This window comes from Bombina bombina, chromosome 6 (assembly GCF_027579735.1).
Source record: "Bombina bombina isolate aBomBom1 chromosome 6, aBomBom1.pri, whole genome shotgun sequence".
In the NCBI taxonomy this organism is placed as follows: domain Eukaryota; kingdom Metazoa; phylum Chordata; class Amphibia; order Anura; family Bombinatoridae; genus Bombina; species Bombina bombina.
This window is the reverse complement of record NC_069504.1, coordinates 879,115,844-879,137,997: the sequence shown is the minus strand read 5'-3', so window position 1 is coordinate 879,137,997 and position 22,154 is coordinate 879,115,844.

Below are 22,154 nucleotides of genomic sequence, written 5' to 3'. Positions count from 1 at the left end.
ATTACTTGACTCATAAAAGAGTGTTATTGTTGCTTTAATGTCTGAATCTCCAGCACTTATGACTCTTAAGTGAGGATGTTCAGATGTTAAGCATTTTATATAAAATGAGTTTCTTTAGAAGTATATTGCAAATAGTGGAAAGATAACCAAATTGCAAGAATTAAGTAACTGATGATTTTAAGAGATAACACATACAAGTCACGAGTTAGCTTGTTTGCTCTCTGACAAGAGTTCAACAATAAGTAGTGTTAGTTATGAGGAATGGATGAGTTAGTTGCGAGTGTTAATGCAGCTTGTTACTTCAACTTTAAGTGTTGCAATGAAGCTTGGAAAATAAAGTCTTATCCACTTCAAGAATACAGATAGGTAGTTTTAAACAAGCACAACATAATTATAACTAAGTTCAAGCAGTCTTACACATGTGCAAGTAAAAACCTTGCAAGTGTAACTCCGATGAGATCCGGCGTGTGCTGGCGGCTTGTCAGTAGAGAAGTGTGCAGCGTCTGTTAGAGGTGCTTGTCAGCAGAGGAGAGAGCAGCTACGATGGTGATCTGATGTTACGGAGAGCTCCTGCTGAGTCATAGGTTGAAACTCACGCCAAAGCAAATCAGCTGACTGTGTCGTCACTGAAGCAGCGTGAATGAAGGTGAATCTGCAGCGGGTAACTTCTGATGGCGAAATAGTTTCTCCAAGAAAGCTTGCAGCAAAGTAAGTAATTAAAGGAAGTAATCCTGTTGTAACAAAGTAAGTCCCAGAAATAGTAACAGCAATAAGTTGGTAAAACGAAGTAGGTGATCTTCAAGTTAGCAGTCCTCAGATACGTCTGCTTGGCTTGGAGTAACTCAGTATTTTGAATCAATAATCAAGCAACAACAGGTGTTCAGATTACACTTTTAAAGGAGAATGAACCAATGAGCAAAATGCATGTATCCTTAAAGGGATAATATCCTGACAGATCCCCCCCTTTCAGGAAAAGGTGTACCGGCTTTTAGGTGCCGGTTTGGAGGGGTAATTCTTATGAAAATCTGTGAGTAACTGAGGGGCATGAATGTCTTTCAAAGGAATCCAAGAATCTTCTTCTGTACCATAACCTGCCCAGTGAACCAAATATTCTAACATCCTGCCACGGTATCGGGAATCAAGGATGGACTCTACTTCGTATTCTTCTTGTTCGTCGATTAATGAAAGGAGATCAGCTTGTGAAGTTGAATCCAAGATTCTTGTATAAGGTTTTAGCAGGGAAACATGGAAAGTTGGGTGGATTCTTAGCGTACATGGAAGATCTAGTTTAATAGCATTGGCGTTAATAAGTTTAATTACTTTGAACGGTCTGATAAACTGATTAGCTAATTTTTTAGCAGGTACCTTGAGTTTGAGATTTTTGGTTGATTGCCATACCAGATCTCCGATTTTGTAGTTTGGAGGTGATATATGTTTTTTTATCAAAATATTTCTTTTGTATTTGTTTAGCCTCATCTAAGTGCTTCTTCAGTGTTGTCATGGAGGTTTTTATGTTAGTGATGTAATCCTCAACATGTGGTAATGAAGAAGAAAAAGATGTCTGAGGAATAGTTTTGGGATGGAACCCATAGGAGGCAAAAAAAAGGTGACATGTTTGTTGATGAGTTGAGGGTATTATTATACGCAAATTCCGCCATGGGTAACCAGTCGGCCCAGTCTTCTTGTGTGTGAGTGACATAGCATCTTAGGTATTGCTCCAAGGTCTGGTTCAGACGTTCTGTCAAACCATTAGACTGTGGATGGAAAGCTGTTGTTAGTCTTGAGGATATTTTTAAGAGGTGACAGAGTTCTTTCCAAAATCTTGAAGTAAACTCTGATGTGGACTACCCACATTAATGGACTACTATTGATGTGGGTAGTCCATGTAATCTTACGATCTGTGAAAAGAAGACATTGGCTGTTGTTGTGGCATTGGGAATCTTTTTTAGAGGGATAAAATGGGCTAAACGAGTTAAATGATCCACCACAACCAATATGGCTGTGTAATTATTTGAGGTAGGTAGGTCTACAATAAAATCCATGCCTATCATTGCCCAAGGAACATCAGGTATGGGTAGAGGGTTAAGTAAACCAAAAGGTTTATGATGAGCTTTTTTATTCCGTGCACAAACATGACAGTTTTGAATATATTCGACTATGTCTTGTTTCAACCCAGGCCACCAGAATTGTCTGGTAAGTAATTAATAAGTTCTGGTTATACCCGGATGACCAGATAAAGGAGAATCATGATGATGTTGGAGAAGTTCAGTCTGTAAAGTAGACAGAACGAAGATAAGACGATCATGGAGATACAAACCAGATATGCTATCCTTGGTACAAGAGAGAGGTATGTTTGATTCTTTTTCTTGAGCCGCCTTTACATCTGATAGAAGATTGGTTGCTGTGGCAAGAATTTTGTGTGCAGGAATGATTGGTTTTACTTCTTCTGAGTCATGGTGAGAGATAAGAGAGCGTGAGAGAGCATCTGCTTGAACGTTCTTTGATCCAGGTCTGTATGTCAGTTGGAAATTAAATCGGTCAAAAAATAGTGACCATCTTACTTGTCTTGATGACAATGTTTTATTTCTTTTTAGATATTGGAGATTTTTGTGGTCAGTTAGTACTTGAAAAGGTTTCTCTGTTCCTTCTAACAAGTGTCTCCAATGGTCAAGGGCACATTTTATGGCCAGAAGTTCCAGATCTCCAACCGAATAATTTCTTTCCGCTGTAGTGAGTAGTCTTGAATAGTAGGCGACAGGATGGCGGTCAGGAGATCCCTTACGTTGTTGGGACAGAATAGCTCCAATACCTATATTTGAGGCATCCACTTCTAACGTATATAAAGATTCCGGATTTGGTAGCTGCAGAATAGGAGCAGTTGAGAAAGCCTTCTTTAGAAGCTCAAATGCATTCGGAGCAGCTTCAGTCCAGAAGAATTTTTGTTTCCCAGTAAGTTTTGTTAACGGTAAGTTTTGTTAAGGGTTGTACTATGGTAGAAAATCCGTGTATAAATTTTCTATAAAATTTAGAGAATCCTAAGAATCTCTGAAGAGATTTTAATGAAGTGGGAATTGGCCACTGTAAAACAGCCTTAACCTTATCGGGATCCATGTGGATTCCACTAGGGGTTATAATGTAGCCGAGGAATTTGATTCTCTTTACGTGAAATTTACATTTCTCTGCCTTGGCATATAAATGATGCTCTCTTAATCTTGTTAAGACCCATTTTACGTGCTTGATATGATCAGTGACATTTTTAGAGAATATTAATATATCATCTAGATATATGACTACGCACACATCCATTAGATCTTTAAAAATTTCATTTATAAAAAATTGAAATGTGGCAGGTGCATTGGTCAAGCCGAACAGCATGACGTTATACTGAAATAAGCCATACCTGGTACGGAATGCTGTTTTCCATTCATCCCCTTTTCTCATTCTAATGAGATTATATGCCCCCTTCAGATCTAACTTGGTAAAAATATGGGCATCTGTCAATCTCTCAAGTAGTTCGGGATAAGGGGAAGTGGATACCTATTTTTTATTGTTATGCCATTGAGATCCCTATAGTCTATGATAGGGCGAAGTGACCCATCTTTATTGGTTACAAAAAATATCCCCGCGGCAGCAGGGGAGGTTGAAGTGGAAATAAATCCTTTTCTTAAGTTATCATCGAGATATTCTCTAAGATGTTTAAGTTCTTTCTGGGACAGAGAAAATATTCTACCAAAAGGGATAGTAGTACCTGGTTTGGTGTCAATGGGACAGTCGTAAGGACGGTGAGGAGGCAGATTTTCTGCTTCCTTTAGATTAAACACATCGGCAAATTCAGAATATTCTGGGGGTATCTGAGTATGAACATGTTTTATCTCTACATATGGATAACAAGTGGTGGTGCAATAAGATGAGTTAAACATACATGTATTTTTACACCAATCAATAAGAGGATTGTGTTTATATAGCCAAGGAAATCCTAATATAATAGGATGTAGAGAACTGGGAATTATGTCAAAGGTGATGTACTCCTTATGACCTTTACTAGTCGTGACAAGCAGGGGTATGGTATGGTGCGTTATTGGCCCTTTTAGATAAGTGGAACCGTCAATGACTTTTACAAACACTGGGTTTTGCTTAAGCACACAGGGAATTTTATTTACAGTAACAAGTTTTTTATCAATGAACATTCCGTAGACACTGGAATCAATCATAGCCTCGTTCTTGAGAAGATGCTGATCCCACTGCAAAGACAATGTAAGAGTTAAACAAGTATTACAGCGTGAGTCTGTCTTAGGGTTTACTACTAAAATCTTACCCCTTTTTTGTCGATTTAGGATAGGACAGTTAGATACAGTGTGTTCCTTCTGTCCGCAGTACATGCATAAATTTGCAAGTCTTCTTCTGGATTTTTCCTCTTGAGAGAGAGGACCTTTAATAGTCCCTATCTCCATAGGAACTGGTAGAACGTTACTTTTCTCCTAGTGAGTAGATGTATACTTCTTTGGATAGGATTCTAGATGTTGTTTTTCAGAGCGTCTTTCTCTATATCTACGGTCCATTTGGATACATATTTTTATGAGGGAATCCAGAGAATCCGGGAAATCAATGCGTGATAACTCATCTTTCAGATTTTCTGAGAGTCCGAGTCTAAATTGATTAAGTAAACTTACTGAATTCCATTGGGAATCAGTGGCCCATAATTGAAATTCAGCCACGTAATCTTCCACCAGCCTTTTCCCTTGTTTCAGAGTCCTTAAATTATTCTCAGCAGTGATTTGTGTGTTGCTGTCTTCATACAGAACAGACATGGCCTTGAAGAAATTTTCTAGTGACTCTAGAATGGGATCAGAGGTCTCAAAAAACCTATCTGCCCATAATCTGGGTTCGCCGTTTAGATAAGATATAACCGTACAAACTCTGATTCTATCTGTATGATATGTTTTTGGCTTCATTGTAAATAATAACAAACAGGCGTTTTTAAACTCATGAAAACGTGAACATACTCCAGAGAAAATTGGGGGAGGATTGATATGAGGCTCTGGGTGCTCAGATGTATTCTGAGTAAAAAAGTAATTTAACATACGTTTGAGTGTGTTATTTTCATTCTGAACCTAAGTTAATCCTTGTGCAAGGATGTCCATTTTTTGGTTCAGTGTAGCAATCTGATTTGCCATAGTGGCTGGATCCATTATAATTTTTTAGGCTTGATTATTCTATCATATACTGAATAAACTAGATAAATCTCTTATTACTTGACTCATAAAAGAGTGTTATTGTTGCTTTAATGTCTGAATCTCCAGCACTTATGACTCTTAAGTGAGGATGTTCAGATGTTAAGCATTTCATATAAAATGAGTTTCTTTAGAAGTATATTGCAAATAATGGAAAGATAACCAAATTGCAAGAATTAAGTAACTGATGATTTTAAGAGATAACACATACAAGTCACAAGTTAGCTTGTTTGCTCTCTGACAAGAGTTCAACAATAAGTAGTGTTAGTTATGAGGAATGGATGAGTTAGTTGCGAGTGTTAATGCAGCTTGTTACTTCAACTTTAAGTGTTGCAATGAAGCTTGGAAAATAAAGTCTTATCCACTTCAAGAATACAGATAGGTAGTTTTAAACAAGCACAACATAATTATAACTATGTTCAAGCAGTCTTACACATGTGCAAGTAAAAACCTGGTAAGTGTAACTCCGATGAGATCCGGCGTGTGCTGTCGGCTTGTCAGTAGAGAAGTGTGCAGCGTCTGTTAGAGGTGCTTGTCAGCAGAGGAGAGAGCAGCTGCGATGGTGATCTGATGTTACGGAGAGCTCCTGCTGAGTCATAGGTTGAAACTCACGCTAAAGCAAATCAGCTGACTGTGTCGTCACTGAAGCAGCGTGAATGAAGGTGAATCTGCAGCGGGTAACTTCTGATGGCGAAATAGTTTCTCCAAGAAAGCTTGCAGCAAAGTAAGTAATTAAAGGAAGTAATCCTGTTGTAACAAAGTAAGTCCCAGAAAGAGTAACAGCAATAAGTTGGTAAAACGAAGTAGGTGAACTTCAAGTTAGCAGTCCTCAGATACGTCTGCTTGGCTTGGAGTAACTCAGTATTTTGAATCAATAATCAAGCAACAACAGGTGTTCAGATTACACTTTTAAAGGAGAATGAACCAATGAGCAGAATGCATGTATCCTTAAAGGGATAATATCCTGACAAGGACTCAGCCGAGGAGGTTATGGAAGAGGATGGAGTAGGAGTAGAGGAGGTGGCAGCAGGCCTGCCTGCAAGTCGTGGCGGTGTCACCAACTCATCCTCTGCAGAGCCAGGCATTCCATGCTTGGCAGCCGTCAGCAGGTTTACCCAATGTGCAGTGTAGGTGATATACCTGCCCTGACCATGCTTTGCAGACCAGCTATCAGTGGTCAGATGGACCCTTGCCCCAACACTGTGTGCCAGACATGCCATTACTTCCTTTCGCACAATCGAGTACAGGTTGGGGATTGCCTTTTGTGCAAAGAAATTTCGTCCGGGTACCTTCCACTGTGGTGTCCCAATAGCTACAAATTTTTTGAACGCCTCAGACTCCACCAGCTTGTATGGTAAAAGCTGGCGGGCTAAGAGTTCAGACAAGCCAGCTGTTAGACGCCGGGCAAGGGGGTGACTTGGTGACATTGGCTTCTTATGCTCAAACATGTCCTTGACAGACACCTGACTGTGGGCAGATGAGCAGGAACTGCTCCGGAAGAGAGACGGATTGGTGGATGGTTGAGAGGGGGCAAGGAGCACAGCAGTGGTTGACATGGCTGAAGATGCTGGACCAGGAGGAGGATGGCGGCTTTGAGTTTGTGTGCTGCTTGTCCTCATGTGTTCATCCCATAGGCGTTTGTGATGTGAGATCATGTGCCTTCGCAAAGCAGTTGTACCTAGGTGGGTGTTGGACTTCCCACAACTCAGTTTCTTTTGGCACAGGTTGCAAATGGCATTGCTGTTGTCAGAGGCAGACACATAAAAAAAATGCCACACTGCTGAGCTCTGCGATGACGGCAACAGCAACCGTTGATTGGCGTGCTGTCTGGCTGACCCCGGGTGCCGATGCATGCTGTCTGACTGTGCCACTAGCTCCTTGCGACGACCTCCCCCTGCTTCCAGCTCGTCTCCTCCTCCTGCTCCTCTCTGTCTCCCCATCTGAACTTTCCCCCTGTTCTTCTTCTCTTCTACCGGGCGCTCACGTGACATCCACGGACGCATCGTCATCATCAACCCCTTCACTTGTATCTGACAACTCAACAACGGAAGCAACGGCGGGTACAACATCATCATCATCATCACACCATGCGTCGTCCATGTCTGTAATGCTGCCTGACTGAGACATATCACAGTTATCTACATCCTCTGTCAATGATGGTTGCGCATCACTCATTTCTTCACACTGAGGTGTACATAACTCCTCTGACAGATCAAGTGAGGCGGCTGTGGTGCTAGTGTCGGTGGTGGCGGCGGTAGGCGGGCGAGTGGTAAGTTGAGAGGTGCCCGAAGCTAAGCTAGAGGAGGAGGATGGTGCGTCAAAGTTACGAGCGGAAGCTGTAGAAGATTGGGTGTCCTGTGTTATAAAGTCAACTATTTCATCAGAACTTTTCGTGTTCATGGTACGTGGCCTAACACTGGGCATTATTCTATGGCCAAAGGGAATCACAGCACCACGACCACGACGGCCCCTGCGGGTTGGCCTGCCTCTGCCTGTCATTTTTTTTTCAATTAGTGCTACTATGCGTGCAATCTACTGTGAGTGGGCACAGTATACGCTGTGAGCCTGACACAAAAAAACAGACTGATGTTTCACAGTCAAAATATTTTTTTTTTTTTTAAATGTACACTGACAGTGCACTACTATTAAACAAGATAATATGAGTGGTGGCACTGGGCAAGTGGGCACAGTATACGCTGTGAGCCTGACACAAAAAAGCAGACTGATGTTTCAAAGTCAAAATATTTTTTTTATTTTTAAAATGTACACTTACACTACTATTAAACAAGATAATATGAGTGGTGGCACTGGACAAGTGGGCACAGTATACGCTGTGAGCCTGACACAAAAAAGCAGACTGATGTTTCACAGTCAAAATTGTTTTTTTATTTTTAAAATGTACACTTACACTACTATTATTAAACAAGATAATGTGAGTGGTGGCACTGGACAAGTGGGCACAGTATACGCTGTGAGTCTGACACAAAAAAGCAGACTGATGTTTCAAAGTCAAAATAGGTTTTTTTATTTTTAAAATGTACACTTACACTACTATTAAACAAGATAATATGAGTGGTGGCACTGGACAAGTGGGCACAGTATACGCTGTGAGCCTGACACAAAAAAGCAGACTGATGTTTCACAGTCAAAATAGTTTTTTTATTTTTAAAATGTACACTTACACTACTATTATTAAACAAGATAATGTGAGTGGTGGCACTGGACAAGTGGGCACAGTATACGCTGTGAGCCTGACACAAAAAAGCAGACTGATGTTTCACAGTCAAAATATTTTTTTGATTTTTAAATGTACACTTACACTACTATTAAACAAGATATGAGTGGTGGCACTGGGCAAGTGGGCACAGTATACGCTGTGAGCCGGACACAAAAAAGCAGACTGATGTTTCACAGTCAAAATAGTTTTTTTATTTTTAAATGTACACTTACACTACTATTAAACATGATATGAGTGGTGGCACTGGGCAAGTGGGCACAGTATACGCTGTGAGCCTGACACACACGCTGGCAGTGGCAGGCTGGCCTGGCAACTGCAATTAGATTACACTAGCAGACTGATGTAACAGTTTTTTTTTTTAAAAATGTACACTACTGTTACACCAGATATGACTGGTGGTGGCACTGAGAAAGAAGGCACAGTATATGCTGTGAGCCTGACACACAGTCTGGCAGTGGCAGGCTGGCCTGGAAACTGAAATTAGATTACACTAGCAGACTGATGTAAAAGTTTTTTTTTTAAAAATTTACACTAATGTTACACCAGATATGAGTGGTGGCACTGAGCAAGTAGGCACATTATATGCTGTGAGCCTGACACACAGGCTGGCAGTGGCAGGCAGGCAGGCAACTGCTATTAGATTACACTAGCAGACTGATGTAAAAGTTTTTTTTTAAAAAAATGTACACTACTGTTACACCAGATATGACTGGTGGTGGTGGCACTGAGCAAGTAGGCACAGTATATGCTGTGAGACTGACACACAGGCTGGCAGTGGCAGGCTGGCCTGGCAACTGAAATTAGATTACACTAGCAGACTGATGTAAAAGTTTTTTTTTTTTAATTTACACTAATGTTACACCAGATATGACTGGTGGTGGCACTGAGCAAGTAGGCACAGTATATCTTGTGAGCCTGACACACAGGCCGGCAGTGGCAGGCTGGCCTGGCAACTGAAATTAGATTACACTAGCAGACTGATGTAAAAGTTTTTTTTTTTAAAATGTACACTAATGTTACACCAGATATGAGTGATGGCACTGAGCAAGTAGGCACAGTATATGCTGTGAGCCTGACACACAGGCTGGCAGTGGCAGGCTGGCCTGGCAACTGAAATTAGATTACACTAGCAGACTGATGTAAAAGTTTTTTTTTTTTTAAATTACACTAATGTTACACCAGATATGAGTGGTGGCGCTGAGCAAGTAGGCACAGTATATGCTGTCAGCCTGACACACAGGCTGGCAGTGGCAGGCAGGCAACTGCTATTAGATTACACTAGCAGACTGATGTAAACGTTTTTTTTTTTTTTTTAAATTACACTAATGTTACACCAGATATGAGTGAGCCAGACACACAGGCTGGCAGTGGCAGGCAGGCAACTTCTATTAGATTACACTAGCAGACTGATGTAAAAGTTTTTTTAAAAAAAAATTACACTACTGTTACACCAGATATGACTGGTGGTGGCACTGAGCAAGTAGGCACAGTATATGCTGTGAGCCTGACACACATGCTGGCAGTGGCAGGCTGGCCTGGCAACTGAAATTAGATTGCACTAGCAGACTGATGTAAAAGTTTTTTTTTTTTTTTTAAATTTACACTAATGTTACACCAGATATGAGTGGTGGCACTGAGCGAGTAGGCACAGTATATGCTGTGAGCCTGACACACAGGCTGGCAGTAGCAGGCAGGCAACTGCTATTAGATTACACTAGCAGACTGATGTAAAAGGTTTTTTTTTTTTAAATTTACACTACTGTTACACCAGATATGACTGGTGGTGGCACTGAGCAAGTAGGCACAGTATATGCTGTGAGCCTGACACACATGCTGGCAGTGGCAGGCTGGCCTGGCAACTGAAATTAGATTGTACTAGCAGACTGATGTAAAAGTTTTTTTTTTTTTTAAATTTACACTAATGTTACACCAGATATGAGTGGTGGCACTGAGCGAGTAGGCACAGTATATGCTGTGAGCCTGACACACAGGCTGGCAGTAGCAGGCAGGCAACTGCTATTAGATTACACTAGCAGACTGATGTAAAAGTTTTTTTTTTTTAAATTTACACTACTGTTACACCAGATATGACTGGTGGTGGCACTGAGCAAGTAGGCACAGTATATGCTGTGAGCCTGACACACAGGCTGGCAGTGGCAGGCTGGCCTGCTGGCAACTGAAATTAGATTACACTAGCAAACTGATGTAAAAGGTTTTTTTAAAAATTTACACTAATGTTACACCAGATATGAGTGGTGGCACTGAGCGAGTAGGCACAGTATATGCTGTGAGCCTGACACACAGGCTGGCAGTGGCAGGCAGGCAACTGCTATTAGATTACACTAGCAGACGATGTAAAAGTTTTTTTTTTTTAAATTTACACTACTGTTACACCAGATGTGACTGGTGGTGGCACTGAGCAAGTAGGCACAGTATATGCTGTGAGCCTGACACACAGGCTGGCAGTGGCAGGCTGGCCTGGCAACTGAAATTAGATTACACTAGCAGACTGATGTAAAAGTTTTTTTTTTAAAAAAATTACACTAATGTTACACCAGATATGAGTGGTGGCACTGAGCAAGTAGGCACCAGATATGAGTGGTGGCACTGAGCAAGTAGGCACAGTATATGCTGTGACCCTGACACACAGGCTGGCAGTGGCAGGCTGGCCTGCTGGCAACTGAAATTAGATTACACTAGCAGACTGATGTAAAAGTTTTTTTTTTTTTAATTTACACTAATGTTAGACAAGATATGAGTGGTGGCACTGAGCAAGTAGGCACAGTATATGCTGTGAGCCTGACACACAGGCATGCAGTGGCAGACAGGCAACTGCTATTAGATTACACTAGCAGACTGATGTAAAAAAAATTTTTTTTTTAATTTTACACTACTGTTACACCAGATGTGACTGGTGGTGGCACTGAGCAAGTAGGCACAGTATATGCTGTGAGCCTGACACACAGGCTGGCAGTGGCAGGCTGGCCTGGCAACTGAAATTAGATTACACTAGCAGACTGATGTAAAAGTTTTTTTTTAAAAAAAAATTACACTAATGTTACACCAGATATGAGTGGTGGCACTGAGCAAGTAGGCACCAGATATGAGTGGTGGCACTGAGCAAGTAGGCACAGTATATGCTGTGACCCTGACACACAGGCTGGCAGTGGCAGGCTGGCCTGGCAACTGAAATTAGATTACACTAGCAGACTGATGTAAAAGTTTTTTTTTAAAAATTTACACTAATGTTACACCAGATATGAGTGGTGGCACTGAGCAAGTAGGCCAGTATATGCTGTGAGCCTGACACACAGGCTGGCAGTGGCAGGCAGGCAACTGCTATTAGATTACACTAGCAGATTGATGTAAAAGGTTTTTTTTAAAAAATGTACACTACTGTTACACCAGATATGACTGGTGGTGGCACTGAGCAAATAGGCACAGTATATGCTGTGAGCCTGACACACAGGCTGGCAGTGGCAGGCTGGCCTGGCAACTGAAATTAGATTACACTAGCAGACTGATGTAAAAGTTTTTTTTTTTTAAATTTACACTAATGTTACACCAGATATGAGTGGTGGCACTGAGCAAGTAGGCACAGTATATGCTGTGAGCCTGACACACGCTAACAGGCAGGCAAATGCAATTAGATTACAAATAAGTGAGCAGAGATCAGATGAGTCCTTCAGGACTGTAGTGGACACTGAATACACTAGCCTAGCTATCAATTTCCCTATAAAATCAGCAGCAGCAGCACTATCCCTCCTTTCACTAAGAATGCAGGATCAGAATGAATCTAAAATGGCTGCTGCCCAGGAGCTGGGAGGGTCTGGGAGGGAGTGTCTGCTGCTGATTGGCTGAAATGTGTCTGCAGACTGTGAGATACAGGGTCAAAGTTTACTCAATGATGACGAATAGGGGGCGGATCAAACATCGCACATGTTCGCCCGCCGCGGCGAACGCAAACAAGTTATGTTCGCCAGGAACTGTTCTCCGGCGAACTGTTCGCGACATCACTAGTTGTGAGATCTATATAGGTTGAATATATGACTATATACACATTGATTAAACATATACTCAAATATTAATATATTATATGAAGTCTGATATTTACCTGGTTCAGCCTCTCGACTTTCTTCTCCCAGGTCACCGGTTGGAGAAGCAGCTGCACTGGCCTCCGGGTCTGGACTTTCCGATCCAGCAGCTTGGGGGGGAAAAGAAGAAGTTGAGGAGCGAGCGGATCTAAATCTTTTGGGGACCCGGAGATTGAGGAGGGCCAATAAAGTGACCTTATAAGGTTGCAGGTACAGTTTCCCTAGGGGTGGATCCTGCTTTCCATCCCTCCGACGGGCTTTTACCCACTCCCATATTTGGTCGACTTTATGGCTTAGCCGCAACCTCATATACCTGAACCTCCGCATGATTTGATCCGTGGTTCTCTGGATGTCACACACCAAATTAACATCATTGGTGATAGACGACCAGAGGGCTTTCTTAATACTCTACTTCCTTGACTTCTTCTTGTTCCCAAACAGCTGCGGATAGAAGTCCTCAACGGCGTTGACCAGTGCTGCACTCTCCAACCGTGTGAACCTGGGAGACGTCATGCCTGCTAGGTTTTATAATAATATAGATAATATATATATTATATTATATTATATATATATATATATATATATATATATAGTGTATATCTGTCAGCAGGCATGGGACATGGTATCTGTACATCTGATTGGATAAAATATTGAAATTTTGTTATCATGTCTGTGAGACCATACTGACTCAAGTTATGTTTGTGTGATGAACTCTGATTGGCCGTTCTTTAATACTTCATATCTTAGTAACTTCCGTACACATATCTCCAGGGGTGCTGTTACTACATTTTTCATGAAGACTTATTTGTAACTCATGGGACTGTTATGCGGATATGTGTGACGCAGATTTAATATATGTGATCCGTTAAATATTAATTTTACATTTGATCTCTATTTGATTTTTAGTAAATATAATCCAGTCACATTAGTAAATGTTTTACACATTTCGATGTTTAATCTCGATCAGGTTATTTAATATAAATACATTTTATTGGAAAATAGTAATTATTGTATGTATTTATTGTTTATTAAAGAAATACCATGACTTATTGTGAAGTATTCACATTGCTCTATTAAATGTATTTATAATGCACATCGATTGTGTGCTAGTGCGTGGCATTATACTAGTATTTTTAAAGATGCGAATCTCGTGTTGCCAGATACGTTTCCCACGCTATATTTCTGAAATGTGTAATTTGTATTTATAATGGACGGAACTTGGATAATCTGTTTTTAAATGTTAAAATACACGTTTGTTCATTATTAGTAAATAAATCTCAAGCTTGTATTTGTCTTAACTGCTCACATATGTTATTGGGCAACGGCATCTTTACACCCAAAATTTTTCTTTCTTGATCCGGAGAGAGAATACAGTTTTAAAAATGTTCAATCAACTCGATCTATTTAGAATATTCTGTAGATATCCTTTACAGAAGAAATAGCAATGCACATGGTTGAGCCAATCACACAAGGCATCTCTGTGCATCCACCAATCTTCAGCTACTGAGCATATCTAGATATGGTTGTAAAGGAAAGTATATCAAAATAATGAAGGGAATTAGATAATATAAGTACATTTTAATGTTTACATCCTGAAAGAAACGCTTTTGAATTTCTGTCCTTTTAATGAGCTAATATGCAATCTTTAAATTTATCAAAATACATCTGTCTAAACATTGTAAATATGCATTGCTGCCCACCCACAAATAAGTAGATATTTGCCAGTAATGCTTTGCTGATCATAAACCTATGCATCTCCATTTCTCAAACTTAGGATAACATGAGAATAAAGCATATTTGTATTACCTTCTGTATTGTTTGCCCCACTGTGAATGAAATATCTTCCAATGGCTGTATTTATACAGCTTTACCTTAAAGGGACATTAAGCTATATGTTCTTTCCTGATTTAGATGGATAATACAATGTTAAAAAAACGTCTAATTTAGTTCTATTATCTCATTAGCTTTTATCTCTTGATATTCTTTCCTGAAAATCATATCTAGATAGGCTCTGTTGCTGCTGATTGATGGTTGCACATAGATGCCTTGTGTCATTGTCTAACCCATGTGCATTGCTATTTCTTTAACAAAGGATATCTAAAGGCTGAATCTAATTAGATAATAGAAGTAAATTTAAATGTTGTTTTAAAAGATTTGTATTATCTCTCTGAATAATTAAATTAAATTTTGGTTTTAATGTCCCTTTAAGGACAAAACCATTAGGAATATGGGGAATGGAAATACCTATAGATATGTGATATCTATCCAACAGGTAAAGAGTTTAATTGCTAGAAATGATCTTTTGATATATCTATAGTTAAAGGGACACTGAACCCAAATTTTTTCTTTTGTAATTCAGAAAAAGCATGCAATTTTAAGCAACTTTCTAATTTACTCCTATCAAATTATTAAATTTTGGGTACAGTGTCCCTTTAACTGACCCTTCAAATAACTCCACTAGAGCTAAAAAGTAATCAATATGGCATACAATAATTAGCTTGGTATAAATGTGAAATTAACTTACGTTTTATTTAAATATAATTTCGAACATATCTTAAAAATAATTAAAGCCGAATAACCTATATTTAGTGTAAGAATGTTTTTGGATACCGAAGAAAGATTATAGAGATTAGAATGTAAATCTAACATTAAACTACACTGTCACTTTAATGTAAGTTAAACACTTTCATTTCTTAAAAGTGAAATGAACAAAGTTGTTATGTTATGTATAATTTATACTACATATCCTCATCCTAAAAATGTTATGATTTTAACATCTATAAATCACACAATAAAAGCATAGATGGATGTATTTAACTCCAACTTAAATTTTGTAAGATACTTGACTTTTTCATTATCTGAATAAGCTGTGTTGATATTTTTCATTCAATACATTAAACAAAATTAGTATATTTGATATCAGGCATTTGCTTGTAAAATAGATTACTTTAACAGTCATGGGACTAATATTTTGTTTACATTTCAGAATATTAGATGGTTATGTTTCTTCTTATCTTACTGTGATAGAGATATGTCTCAAAGAATATGTATTTAAAAAAATTATATAGAAAAATATATAGTATGAAAATAAATTTATTTACAAAAAAAATAGGGAATTCATCACAAATGAAACTCTGAAAAAGAAAGAAAATAATTATTAAAAACATTAGTCTTTTAGGTTATTTAATGAACACGTCTTAACATATTCATGAAATCTAATAATTGTTAAATCATCTTGTGTCTATGCTCTAACATATTTTTTGTTTTGTTATTAAAAACAGGTTCAGACTTGAAATCTATATCTATCCATAATTTTAAATTAATCCAATTATATTGTCTAATCAATAGCTGAATTACACATTAGCATTTAAATAAGACAAAATAATGCATATCAATTGTTTAAAATAATTTTAAATTTGATTGTATGAGGAACATAATTGAATGTAATATTTCATGCCCCTTCAAATAATATACCTAAATATCAACTATAAAATGTATCCCTTTGTCTGATTGGTCAGAATCTGAGTCCTCCCTAGCACAAAGTAGGGGTAATATATCTAAAATAAACATATTCTAATATAGGACATGTATATATTCCTAATTCTTGGAACATTCTTCCTCCTATAATTCTTAAATAGCATGCATTGTGCAAACTAACCTGGATGTATGGTCTTTGAAAGGCAATTATCTTAAATATATCAGTTTATCTTCATTAGGTGTCCTATTCATCATTTTCAAAATAGAGGATTGTGAAATACCATCTAAAAATCAAATATAAAATTAAATCTAAATGTCTCCAATAGGATGCATCCACAGTCTTATTCCATAGAATTGTTGCCACTTACCATGTGAATGTGTCTTTGTATGGTTGTCAAGGTCAGCACATTTGAAAGACAATGCCACAGTGTGATCACATTGGTATTCTTTACTTTCAGTCTTGAATTCTTCACTTTCAGTCTTGAATTCTTAACTTTCAGTCTTTAGATGAAGTCATCTCCCTAATGGAAGAAAAAGTGTAAATGAAATAATTAATAAAAGTGTGGGACTTAATTCTGCATTCCCCCCCCCACCACCATTTCTGAAACTATTTAGTTCACTAGCTTACTAAGCCTGTGTAGCATATTGTGTTATGTTCTATGAATCAAGTGTGAAGCTGAGTCATACATTGTGCAGACCTAACCTCTGATGTATGACTTGGAATATGACTTGGAAGCATATAGTATTGCTAGAGGATCCCTTTCTGAGGATCCAAAAATCTAGTAATGTGTAAACTAAATACTACATTTTAAAATGTATGCCATATGATGGCTGATTGTGCAAAATTTCCCCCACCCACAGTCCATACATTGTTTAGACTTACCATCTGATGTTGTCTTTGAAAACCAGTTGGCAAAGTCATTACAGGACCCAATGCCAGAATCATCTAATGTATAAATTACCTAACATGTTTGCACAATTCTCTACTTCTCATTTCCCTAAAATTCACACATATTCGCAATGCTCCTATATAACTTCTAGTATTTACCGTCTGAAGTGGCAGTTGATGATGTTTGCTCTGACATTGTCCCGGAATGGCCCCTCTAGAACAGGGTCATCCTCCTCATCTTGGAGGAGGTATCAGGGCGCCAGCCCGCTGAGCAATGTTATGCAGGACGCTACAGGCTATAACGATCTTCGCTACCTTACTAGGGCTGTATTGGAGGGCTCCTCCAGACCTGTCTAGGCATCGTAACCACATTTTGAGGAGCCCAAACATCCTCTCCACTACAGCCCTAGTCCGCTTGTGCGCCTGTAGCGCTCCTGGGCCTCATCTGTGGGGTTACGTATAGGCGTAATGAGCCAAGGCCGGCTCATGTAACCCAAATCACCTATAAATAATGAGCATAACAAAATGACAAATATTAAAAATATAGTTCAAATTATTATATTATAATACAATTCATTTGTGTACACGAAAAACCCTAAAATAGACATTTGCTGAAAGACAATTAGTTGGTTGAAGCGCATTCTATATCTGCCCATTTAAGCTAGGACATGCTACATATGCGTATTTCGCATAAACCAGACATTTGCTAAAAGAGAAAGAAATGGTTAAATTGCATCCTAGAGCTGCCCATTTAATCTAAGGCATGCTACATATCTGTTTGTAGCTAAAACTAGACATTTGCGGAAAGAGACAATTAAATGGTTAAAGCGCATTCTATATCTGCCCATTTAAGCTAGGATATGCTTCATTTGTGTATTTCCAATAAAGCAGACATTTGCTAAAAGAGAAAGAAATGGTCAAATTGCATCCTAGAGCTGGCGATTTAAGCTAAGACATGCTACATATCTGTTTGGAGCTAAAACTAGACATTTGCGGAAAGAGACAATTAAATGGTTAAAGCGCATTCTATATCTGTCCATTTAAGCTAGGACATGCTACATATGTGTATTTCGAATAAACCAGATATTTGCTAAAAGAGAAAGAAATGGTTAAATTGCATCCTAGAGCTGCACATTTAAGCTATGATCTGTTACATATCTGTGTGGAGCTAAAACTAGACATTTGCTGAAATAAATAAATGGTTAAATTGCATCCTATAGCTGCACATTTTGCACATTACACAAACATAACTGTTTTTGAAGACTACAGTGGCAATTGTCTAACTAATTAACCATGTTGTACACAAGTACTCACCAACGAGCCACCAAGGGGGAAACTGTCTGGCCTCAAACTGCCGAAACAAGGACGACTGTCGGAGGATGCGGGCATCATCACAAGCCCCACCGAAATTCGCACACACCTGCATAATCCGCATCCGTGCATCGCAAACAAACGGCATGTTCAGACTATGGAAGTGTTCACGATTTTGGAAGAGCAAGTCATCTTCTGGAGCATGCAACGCAATGTGGATGCAATCTATTGCTCCCAAGACATTGGGCATTCGAGGTATTGCAAAGAATTCCCTCTTCAGGCACCTCCAATCGCCATCATTTTGTGGGAATCCTATGTAATGCTTACTGACTCAAACCATGGCGTCCAGAAAGTTGTCAAAAACCACATAGGAAGGTACCCTGAGACAGCCCATGCATGTACCCCTCACCGGATTGAAAACTTCCGGAGGCCAGGACGTGTATGCAACTTAGTATCTTGGTCATGCCAGGGATTGAAGTCCGCATATGTCTACGTGGCTCCATATGAGGTTTAAGAACATTGTAAAGGCTAATGAGCTGTTCGCGATTGAGCCTATACTTGTCATAAACCTCGAAGTCGCTCATGTTATCCAAGGTGGGCCTCACCCTGTGAACAGGAGGGCCTCTAACCAGACGAGGCCTACGTCTCTCTTGGAGACGCCGAGCCAGCCTGATTCTATTGAACACCACTCGTGCAACTAACTGCGGATCATCCATATTTGCCAAGCTAAGCAGCACAAAGCCAAACAGCAGAGCAAACACACAAGGAGTAACAAGGTATGCAAAACACAAAAGCGATTTGATACAATGTCGATCACAAGGGACGCTTTGGCCATGTTGTTTGGGGTATTTATAGTGCAATTAGTCCAATGGTAACGTGTTCGCAATGATTGCCGATTGTATGTGAGCAGTGCGAATGCTTTTAATGTGGGCGTTTTTTTAGCTGTTTGATGAAATTTTGTTTTCCCCAAATAAATCGTAATGTGAAAGTGTAAAATGTAACATATACAGTGCATCTTCGTAATGTTTGTACATATGCGTAATCAAAACCTATTAAATGCGATCTTATAGTAAAAAGCACACGTCCACGCTAACTTGATTGAAAGTGCATACTTGTGAATAATGTGCATAGACAAGGCATAGAATCAGATCGATCAATGTTGCTGCAATATTGTTTAAAAACAATAAAATAACTGCTGACATCTGTAATCTTCTATATATAAGTGATTGGCGAGATGTCAATATTGTACGCATCCCATTGAAATCGCAATAATAATGAAGATCTTCCGGATGACATCTATAGTATTGTATATATAAGTGATTGGGGAGATGTCAATATTGTACGCGTCCCATTGAAATCACTATAATAATGAAGATCTTCCAAACTCTCTTTTACGTATATGTAATATTGTAGTATTGAGTGAGAAACTTCTGAAAGGGGCGGTACAGTCCAAAAGCTGTAATCTGTATGGTTGAAGCTTATAATGATGTCATCATATTAGCAACCTGCCTGTCTAGTTAGCAAATCCTCATTCTGTTGTTGTATTTTACAACATTGTTATTGTGTGCTGATTCAAATATAAATGTGTGCTTTGCTGTTGTGTGATGCGTGTTATGTACACATATGTATGTATTGTGATTCTCTCCCACACATGCTGATTTATATAAAGCAGTATAGCATTGTTGTTCCTTCCAAAAAAGTGACAACTCTAATATTTTCTAATGATCTGTTCTTATTGTACGTAATTCCTAATGGTATATTATGAGTGAATCGTGATGTTAAAGGGACACTAAATCCATATTTTATGTTTCATGATTCATAGAGAGAATCTAATGTTAAGCGACCTTCCAATGTAGTTGTATGATGTAAATGTGTTCATTGTTTATATGTGTTTTTTGGCCATAATATCAATGCACATGTATGAGTCAATGACAAAAGGCATGTATGTGCATCCATCAATGATCATGTGTTCAGCCTATGTAGATATGCTGTTCATCCAAGCATATGAGTTGAATAAATGAAATGCTATAATAGAGGTAAATGAGACGTGTTTACAATTGTCTACTGTTTGTGAATAATTAAATGTAAAAATTATTTTTCTGTCCGTTTAAATAAGATGTAATTTTTAAAACCGATTTCGTATTGGTGATGGTGATTTGTAGTTGATGTAATGTAATTTCCTTTAAGAATGTGATGTTGTAGTGATGTTCACACAAGTAAAAGCCATAACTCCATAGGGAAATAGTAATTTCTTGATCTATTTGTCATAGCGGGACTAACGCAAGAAAGAATGAGTTAGTTCCACAATTGTAACGCTAGTATTACGAGTTTTCAAGTCTACGCATTTTGCGTGCATTGGGTAAATCTGCCGGTCTAGTGCACGAGCACGTCTTCCCCATAGAAGTCAATGGAGGAGAAAAATTTGTTGAGAAATAAAATACAACACTTGTTTTGAGTGTAAAGTGAGTGACGTCATGTTCTGGTGTGAAAAAGTAGCTAAATCGTGTTTATTTCCTAATAAAAATCTGTTTTGTGTAAGTCATGTGCTGTATATTGTTTGTATGTATCGATTTGTGTATGCATGTGATAATATTTGTAGTTAGATGTAGCTAGATGAGTGTATGTTCCCGTCTGTCTATGTAAGTCAATGGAAAATGGATTTCTGTGGCTTTTTTTTCAAACACCCGAGATCTCGTAACTTTGATCCGTTCTATTTTGACATGAAAATGTAAAATCTAAAAAATAAATATTGTGTAGGGTTTGTATGAGTGTAAGTGTACTGTGTGTAATGTTTTTGAAGTGATTTGTGGATGTTTTTGTTAGCAGTATATGATTAAAGGGACAGTCTACACCAGAATTTTTATTGTTTTAAAAGATAGATAATCCCTTTATTACCCATTCCCCAGTTTTGCATAACCAACAGAGTTATAATAATATACTTTTAACCTCTATGATTATCTTGTATCTAAGCCTCTGTAAACTACCCCTTTATTTCAGTTCTTTTGACAGACTTGCAGTTTAGCCAATCAGTGCCTGCTCCCAGATAACTTCACGTGCACGAGCACAGGGTTATCTATATGAAATACGTGAACTAACACCCTCTAGTGGTGAAAAACTGTTAAAATGCATTCTGAAAAGAGGTGGCCTTCAAGGTCTAAGAAATTAGCATATGAACCTCCTAGGTTAAGCTTTCAACTAAGAATACCAAGAGAACAAAGCAAAATTGGTGATAAAAGTAAATTGGAAAATTGTTTAAAATGACATGCTATATGTGAATCATGAAAGTTTATTTTGGCCTAGACTGTCCCTTTAACTACTGGGTCTGGGTTTACATTAATGATTTGAGCGGAGATGGTTATTTTTGTGGCGTTACGTAAACTCGTAATACCAGCGGTAGAGAAAAAGCAGCGTTAGGAGGCTTTTTCACGCATAATGCACAACTCGTAATCTAGCCGTAATTTAGTAATAAAGTTACCAATAAAAGTAACCATTTTATAAAATTTGCCACTCAGTGACTTAAAAAAAATTACATAAGTAACCATTTTCTTTCTTTAGATTTTACTGAACAGCTGGTTGAAATACCTGTCTGCCCAGTTCAATAATAGACACACAGAAACCCTACTCTGATTTCTTTAAAAAAGAAAAAAAAATGAAGCTCTAGGGTTTGATTCTCTAAAGCTTTCTGGTCTGGTGAGATTCTATAAGATGCCAGTATTTTGAGGGCCCTCTGGGATTGTTTTAAATATTTCATTAAGGGGAGTTCACCACTTCTGAATCAATCAATGAATGTGCAAAAAACAAATATTCTGATACAACAGGAGGCACTGAGCATATAAAATTCACTTTTATTTTGGATCATTTAAAACACCAAGGATGGGACAGCTAAACTAACTCCGCATTGTAAACTATATGCA